Source organism: Agrilus planipennis, unplaced genomic scaffold, assembly GCF_000699045.2.
Source record: "Agrilus planipennis isolate EAB-ADULT unplaced genomic scaffold, Apla_2.0 scaffold21, whole genome shotgun sequence".
Taxonomy (NCBI): Eukaryota; Metazoa; Arthropoda; class Insecta; order Coleoptera; family Buprestidae; genus Agrilus; species Agrilus planipennis.
The window spans coordinates 598,222-607,076 of NW_020439030.1; the positions used below are offsets into that span (position 1 = coordinate 598,222).

Sequence of the window (8,855 nt, forward strand, 5' to 3'; positions counted from 1 at the left end):
AAGAAACATGTCTAAATTGATATTATTACAAATTACCTAATAAATTCTACTATTTCTACGGCAAATTCGGTCATTTACAGTTGAAAATTGTAATTTTTGCGTTCTCATAAAAATTTAGTTTTCTCCGTGAGTACAACTCTATATACTTACGTAAGCATATTTTACTGTAAGTTTCAATTAAGTTTTGGAGTCATTTTTACTACTACAGAAAGAATAGGAGACCAGAGGTCACTATAAAATTTAATAAGAAATAGGGGAGATAGGTTGGTGGGACGCCTCCTTGGGCGTGAAGGGCTACTTAGAGACATATTAGAAGTAGAAACACGAATTAAGTGACGTAGAAGTAGACCTAGAGTAGATTACTGTCCACAAAGGAAATGGGAGATGCGAGATAGGGAAATGCGAAGATTAGCTTAAGACAGGAAAGACTGGAGATGCGTGCCCAACCAGTCTTAAGACTGACGACCTTATGATGATGATGTCGTTTTGACTACAATTCAAAATTTGTAGATGATTCAAGACCCTATAAAATTATTAGCCTTTGATAAGCCAAAAGAAAAAAATGATGAGTGATCACGAACTACAAACTGGGAAAAGACAGAAGAGTATGAAAAGAGCTCGAAAGTTTAACCAAAGACATTGACAAGTAGAAAAAAAGAAGAGAAGAAATGAGAAACTTAAAATTCGCACAGGAATACAAGAAGATATGGAAAGAAAGGGAGGCAACACCAAATTATTTGAAAGACGAAAGAGCAAAGACTAAAAACGAATTAGTGAGAATAGAACACGATAAAAGGTGCTGGGAAGAAGAAGAGAAGCAGGCTGTGTAAACTTTAAATGTGGTGAGATTCTAATTTTCAGTACGGATTTAGAAACTTCAAAACCTTACCTAATATACTAAAAGCCGTACATCATACATCGTACATGTACTTTAAACTGCTTTTAAAAAAATTTAAACCTAAAACTATAGGTGTTCTTACTAATATCACAACTCACCAATTAGGGATATATGCCGCCATGAAACTATAATTCCGGAATAAGGTTGTGACCATATCAAGAGAAGCGGATAGATGCGGAAATTACAGAACAATTATTTTAAGAATGTTTTTACATTTAGTAGCAGTTAATATTTTAATAATCATCAAACTTTAGTGTGAAATCAACTTAATTTCTTCCTACTACAGATTACCTCAAGTTAATGAGGAAAATTTGTTGTTACTGTAATACCCTTGCCGAGAAACGAACCCGAGCTATCTGCACAAGTACATTTCTACTAAAGCAAAAAATGTTAATGACAATTGTAAAGAGAAGGATGGATAAATGTGTTGAAGAAATTTTAGGGAGTTTGAGGATTAAAAATAATTTTAGTTGAGAAAAAGACCAAATTAATAGTAGAATATGCTAACCTAACTTAACCTAACCTATTTTAAGCGGTTAAACATAACGAGAACGGGAATAAGCAGAGCCAACTTAATTAACTACATACACAATGTGATATCGAAGCCAATGCAATCGGCATGCAATCATCTATTTAACTAGTATATATACACAAATATACCTACATATATGTATATATCAGTAATTAACTGAATAAGGATTGTTTGGTAGGTACTGAACGCTCTCGAACGATCCGAAAATTGCTTAAAATCGATAACAAGTTAATGCACACGTGCTCGGTAATCGGAGAAATTCAAAGCGAATTACCACAAACTAATCGTAAGATTATCCTTTGCAATCTACCTACTTCAAAATGTAAACATTTATACATGTACATACATAAATGTGTGTTGTATCTATGTTTGTGTTGCCGTCATGTTAAGAGCTGCGGGAAATTCAGTGTTAACGTATGTGTGGACTGATGTCAAGTAGCAGCTCTTAATGGAACGTTTTGAATCATGCAGTGTTCCAAAACGCCCTAAGTCGAACTAAATTTTAGGTTTGAGTCTCCCTAAAGAGCAACATCTGAGATTATACACGAATGTATGAATTTATATAAGGGAACATATTAGTTTCAGTTTTAATATAAATAAATAAAGTTGTTTACCNTTACTTCCCCTTGCCCACAGGCAACTGGAAAATATATCAGTCTCCTCGGAAGGCTCCCGACTGTCAAACCAGGCGATCCAACGTTAGAGTCTCCTTAGTAATGTCAAAGGTTTCCATCGCGGGTATCCTAAGTCTGACGCAGAATTTGATAGCGTAGCGCTGCTTGAGATTTATATCGAAGCCAATGCAATCGGCATGCAATCATCTATTTAACTAGTATATATACACAAATATACCTACATATATGTATATATATATCAGTAATTAACTGAAGGATTGTTTGGTAGGTACTGAACGCTCTCGAACGATCCGAAAATTGCTTAAAATCGATAACAAGTTAATGCACACGTGCTCGGTAATCGGAGAAATTCAAAGCGAATTACCACAAACTAATCGTAAGATTATCCTTTGCAATCTACCTACTTCAAAATGTAAACATTTATACATGTACATACATAAATGTGTGTTGTATCTATGTTTGTGTTGCCGTCATGTTAAGAGCTGCGGGAAATTCAGTGTTAACGTATGTGTGGACTGATGTCAAGTAGCAGCTCTTAATGGAACGTTTTGAATCATGCAGTGTTCCAAAACGCCCTAAGTCGAACTAAATTTTAGGTTTGAGTCTCCCTAAAGAGCAACATCTGAGATTATACACGAATGTATGAATTTATATAAGGGAACATATTAGTTTCAGTTTTAATATAAATAAATAAAGTTGTTTACCAATCTATTTCACGTAAATGAAGGACCAGAAACCATTTCGTATTTAAAGAGAGAATAGGTGACATTTTTAGTAAATGGGACGATTGTACTACAATTCCTTTTTATAAATCCAATGCTTCAACATTTATTTAGTAGATCACCGAGTGTTAACACCTTGGTCATATCATTGCTGTTTCTACTTGGATTGAGGAAGACGTAGTTTCTTTTTACATTTTTTGAAAATGGTCTAATTGTATTATACCCTACTCCGTTTAGTTTTTGTAGCGATGTGACTTTCAGTTTGACCGGCGCAAAGTAGAAAAGAACAGCACTAGGCCAGAAAAGGAAGGAGACAACTCTCGGCCAAACTCTTAACCGGTGAGGAGCGTATAATCCGTACAGTACTGCACGGAAAAATTGACCATTTTATCCACTACAATTGCATTGCTCAAATGTGCTGTTATTGGTACCATTTACTACTGAAAATATCAACGAGATGTTTATTTATATTTGAAGACATATTAAAGGCATTAACGCTTGTTTTCGACTCGCACTACTATTCATGATTGAACAAAACTTTTGGCAGGTACTGTATGAAAAAGTATGTTTAATGAAGAAGAGTCAAGAGTATAATGAGCTTTTCTCTCCCTACCAACGATTTTGCCAGCGCGCATTCAAGACATTGGAAGGAGCACATCGCTAGAGAAAGTTAATGAAGTATACCATTCTTTTTTTAGAAATCCAATGCTTCAACATTTATTTAGTAGATCACCGAATGTTAAACATCTTGGTCATATCTTTGCTGTTTCTACTCGGATTGAAGAACACAATGTTTCTTTTTACATTTGTAGTAAATGGTCCTTTTTTAGAAATCTAGTGCTTCAACATTTACTTAGCATATCACCGAATTTTAAACACTTCTGTTTCTATTTTTATTCACAAGAAGTTTCTTTTAAATAAGGTATCTACTATTTGGCGTCATGAATTTATGGTAAAAAATATAATTTGGGCTAAAGGACCATGATCTAAATAAACTGTTAGGTCTTAATCTTATCTAATCCAATCTAAAAGTTCATTTAGACAGCAACCCCTCAGCCTCAATAATCTTTCTACCAACTAAGACCATCGAGTTCAATTTTTGATTTTATTGAAATTAAATGACACCCATTTCTTGTATTACAAATTTTCTTACAATTTCAGGTATTATAGTGTGGTTGATAGTCCAAGATTTACGTTAAACTGCAGTTTTCCGATAACGACACGTTTTTATTGTGCAACGTCAGCTCTGGGAACAAAGCGTTAGTGACTTTGGGAAGATTTAGTGACGATTCCAGAAGATATCCATTAGCGTATCCATGAAATTAAATAGTTTAACTTCATTTGGATGAAAGAAATCTATATTCTTTATTACAGATTAGGGCAAACAATCTAATAGATCTATGGTACCTATATAGGTATATAAGTATTTCACCATCAAAATTTGTTTCTCTATTAAGTACAATCACGTAGAAATACTTTGGCATAACGTCATGGTACATAGGCTTGCCTAATTTTTACCTTGAGTGGAAAATATTCAAATATAAAACATGAAGTAACGCAAAATTATGAATGTTTGATCACCCCTTCCCCCCACGTAAGAGGGTATTCCCTTTTAATTAGGTAAACCGATAAGCAAACCCAACTTCTTCGCAAGAAATAATTTAACCGCGGTTTAGAAAGAAACAGTTGTTGACTACAATTTGTGTGACACTTACATACCTATATCTGTATTATAATAACTAGTTTCAACTTGAAAATAATTATTCATTGACAAGCATTTTTAAAGCACCGTATAATGTAGTCACGCAACACGGCAATTCAGCGACGAAATTCCGAATTAAATAATAATAACTCGTGTTATTTAGTCGAAATGGATTTTATTGTGTTATTACTCCGATATTACCTTGACACGAATTGTTATTTGTCAAAAACATTACGAGAAATATTTCAATTCTTCAATAAAAAATTAAGCTATCGTATTTTGAGATTAAATTATTTTGAAATAAAAACGAAAGGCTTAAACGAAGGAAAATAATTATTAGACTTAAAAATCCCAGTTTGTCACTTTAAGAATACAGTATTCATAAAATAAAACTGAAGAATGTCCGTATTTAAAACAACTAAATTAAGGCTTTAAATAATTTAGTCATTGTCTCAAAAGGTCACGAAGCATGTACATATTCCTTTTTTATGTGAAACGAGTTATATCACTCACATCTATGTACATAGGGTAGGATTAAAAAGTAGTATGACTCAATTAATTTATATTTTTTGTTGAATTAATCGGTGGTGCCACATCTGGACTTTAGGAGATTCGAGGCAACTCTGTGCTTAGCCAAAAACTCCCTCACCAGCAGCGCGGAACCACTCGAACACTGTTAAAAACCTCATGACATCATTCCCATAGGAGTCCTTAATTATTTCGAGGGTATTCGTCGCGGGTTTCTCAAGTTTGAGGTAGAATTTGACAGCGTAGCGCTGCTTGAGATTTATCTCCATCTTGGAACGCAACAACACTTCTTAACGCAGGTTCACGGAAATTAACGTGATTACTTCCACTTTCCCACAGGCAACTGGAAAATATATCGGTCTCCTCGGAAGGCTCCCGACTGTCAAACCAGGCGATCCAACGTTAGAGTCTCCTTAGTAATGTCAAGGGTTTCCATCGCGGGTATCCTAAGTCTGACGCAGAATTTGATAGCGTAGCGCTGCTCGAAATTTAACTCCATCTTGGAACTCGACAACACTTCTTAACGGAGATTCACGGAAATCGGCATACTTACCTCGCTTAGCCCACAGGCAACTGGAAAAAATATCGGTCTTTTCGGAAGACTCCTCACTATCACACTCAGGTGGCCCAACGTTTGAGTCTCTCTAATCATTTCGANACTGTTTGAAGTGCTACGCCAAGCAAAACGAGATGAGAGCGGGTCTGTCTCACCCCTTAAGGAAACTGATGAGAGCACAAAATCTTGCAACATCTTGTTAGACTAGCACTTTGCTCAAATTCTAGCCCATACTGGCTGGTTTGGCTTATCAATCGGACTGTAAATTACAAAGTAGGTAGAACGTGTAATTATAGCATACTTAGGGTAGGATCGAAAAGTAGTAGGTACGACTCGATTAATTTAATTTTTTTTTTAAACTAATAGGTACAAATCTTTCGTAATCCTCGAAATAGCACCCCTGTGCGTATAACGCGATTCCCACCGCGCATATACCTTCTGGAACTGGAAGAAGTCTGGCGGTGCCAGATAGGGACTATAGGGGGATGGAGTAAGGTAACCCTCTATTTGGCCGAAAAGTCACTCGCCAGCAGCGCAGAGCCAGTCGATTAGTATTACGTGGCTCATGGCATCATCCCCGAACCCGTCGCGGGTTTCCCGAGTTTGACGCAGAATTTGATCGCGTAGTGCAGCTCGAGATTTATCCCCATCTTGGAACTCTACAACTCTTCTTAACGGAAATTCACAGAAACCGACATGCTTACTTCCCTTTGCTCACAGGCAACTGGAAAAAATATCGGTCTCTTCGGAAGGCACCTCACTATCACACTCAGGTGGTCCAACGTTTTAGTCTCCCTAATCATTTCGAGGGTCTCTGTGGCGGGTTTTCCGAGTTTGACGCAGAATTTGATAGCGTAGCGCTGCTCGAAATTTAACTCCATCTTGGAACGCAACAACACTTCTTACCGTAGGTTCACGGAAATCGACGTGTTTACTTCCCCTTGCCCACAGGCAACTGGAATAATATCGGTCTCTTGGGAAGACTCCCCACTATGACACCCAGGTGATCCAACGTTGGAGTCTCCTTAATCATGTCAAGGGTCTCCGTCGCGGGTTTCCGCAGAATTTGATAGCGTAGTGCTGCTCGAAATTTATCCCCGTCTTGGAACTCGACAAAACTTCTTAATGGAGATTCACGGAAATCGAATGCTTACATCCCTTTGCGCACATGCAACTGGAAAAAATGTCGGTCTCTTCGGACTTCCCACTATCACACCGAGGTGATCCAACCCCCCCCCCTCCACCGTTCCGTTCGCACTATATAAATTCAGTCTTACTACTTTTTGATCCTTCCCTATATACGTATATGCTGCCTACAGTTGACGCTTGAAAAAAAAAAGGGAAAGAAAGAAGGCACAGCTGTTAACCGTTCGTTCTGGTAACTGCTAACCTTGTCATGTGTAGCTTCTCTAAAGACATTGTTACATTACATTATTATTAGAGTATAAATTAAACAATTTTATATTTGTTGCATTAAAATAAAACATTCATAAACAAATTAGTACGAAATACGTGAAATCAGTTCAATCAGCACGAGACCATACTATTATCAGAAAAGTTTTAGATTAGAACCATTGCCGCGTAATGTAAAACTTGCTTTTATCATTTTAATAGTTAAAGAACGAAAACTGTGAGGGTTCCATTTTTGTCATTAAGCTTTGGAACCCTAAATGGAATATTGTAGAATGAATTAGTACCTCGCCATTAATTTATCTTTTACGACGTTTGGAAAAAGTGGAATGCTTATAAATTGAAGCAAACCAGTCCTTTGTGAATAAGCGTTGCCATTTTCAAACGATCCTCACAGACACTTTATGTTACCCAGGGGAATCACCTGAATGCCCCGACAAATATTTTACGTAACACGTTTTTAAATTCGGCTCAAAGTAATAGAATAATAAAACATGCCTCTTTACGTGTCATCCTCCAAGATATATATTATATAACGATTTGATGAATTTTTCCGTTTTGACAGCGAGCGAACCCTTCGGAAAACAGGGAAAAAGAGGTGATACTTTGGCGCATCCTGAATTTAGAGCAAACTTCATTAAAACCGAATTTAGAGTGAATGGGATTTTTAATGATGTTTTAAAAAGTTAATAAAACACTCCCTTGAGCTTAATTACTTCTTAAAAGGGTATAGTTTATATAATAAGCTAACTTAGACTTTTAGAAGATCATTAACCCAGGACCGGCTTTGAAAGACACCGGCAGTAATATGATTTTGTTGAAATGTATTAGTGATGAGCAAATTCGGACTAGGTCTTGGACTTGTTCAAATACTTCTTGTCTTCATCTTGGTCTTGCTAATACAGCCTCGGTCTTGGTTTTGGTCTTTTGTCTTCGTTTTGATTATTTAATCCTATAGGTACGTCTTTTTTACTAATTCTCCTATTACTGGCACACACATACAATAATTGTCTTAAATACTGAAATTTTCTTGTCATGACGTTTTATGAAAATAGTGTCGATAGTTGTAAGAGTTATGAAAACTCGAGAACTCCTTCTCCAACGCATAAAGAGCAAACAAAATAGTACAAAGTGCTCGAAAGAAGTAACAAATATCGAAGAAAAATAGTTTGTCTCTATAGTTCAACCATATGTCATCTAGATATAGGAATAAAGAATATTTACTCAAAGGACATTCTTGTAGATTTCATTTCTCAAACGATTGCAAAAAATATATTCCACACCTACACAAAATTATACATTTTGGCTTGTGCAACATAAAAGAAATGTCGGCAAATAAATGTGCAAGGTTTTGCTTTACTTGATGAATTTGTAGGGCCCTGGGCTAATACTACCTAGTTACTCAACTAATTGTCATTTTGTCAAAAAATTGGACAATGAAATATTTTAACACAGTTCTAACAAAAAAAAAAGTAACTTTGTCACGTTGACTACGAGAACTGGAGTACGAAAAAAAAGCAAAATTGCGTCTCACCATAAACAGCGGGAAGTGCCCCATAATAGAGGCACATGAGATAAAATACACTGTTTTGTTCGATAGACGAGTACAGTCTATTTCAATTTGTTAGAATTGTGACCTTGAAGAAACCTGCACGAAGATAGAAAGAATACACACTAGGCGTGAGCAAGACAGAAATAGTTGGAACAAGCTTGAACGAGCAGAGCTCTTGATGGGCGGTCTTAGGAGATCGGCTAGAACTGTACAGTACTAGACGAAAATGTTTAGCAATTTCTTAAAACAAAAATGTATATAAATTAACAATAGAAAACAAAGCAAAAGTTTTATAGGTGTGTAGAACGTTAAGTTAATTC

General features: G+C 36.1%; 1 protein-coding gene across 1 annotated transcript in view; it reads right to left on the reverse strand.

Moving 5' to 3' along the window:
* LOC108740431 (calexcitin-2) overlaps window positions 1–8,855 on the reverse strand; it is a 133,503-nt gene that overhangs the window by 49,902 nt on the left and 74,746 nt on the right. The window lies entirely within an intron of this gene.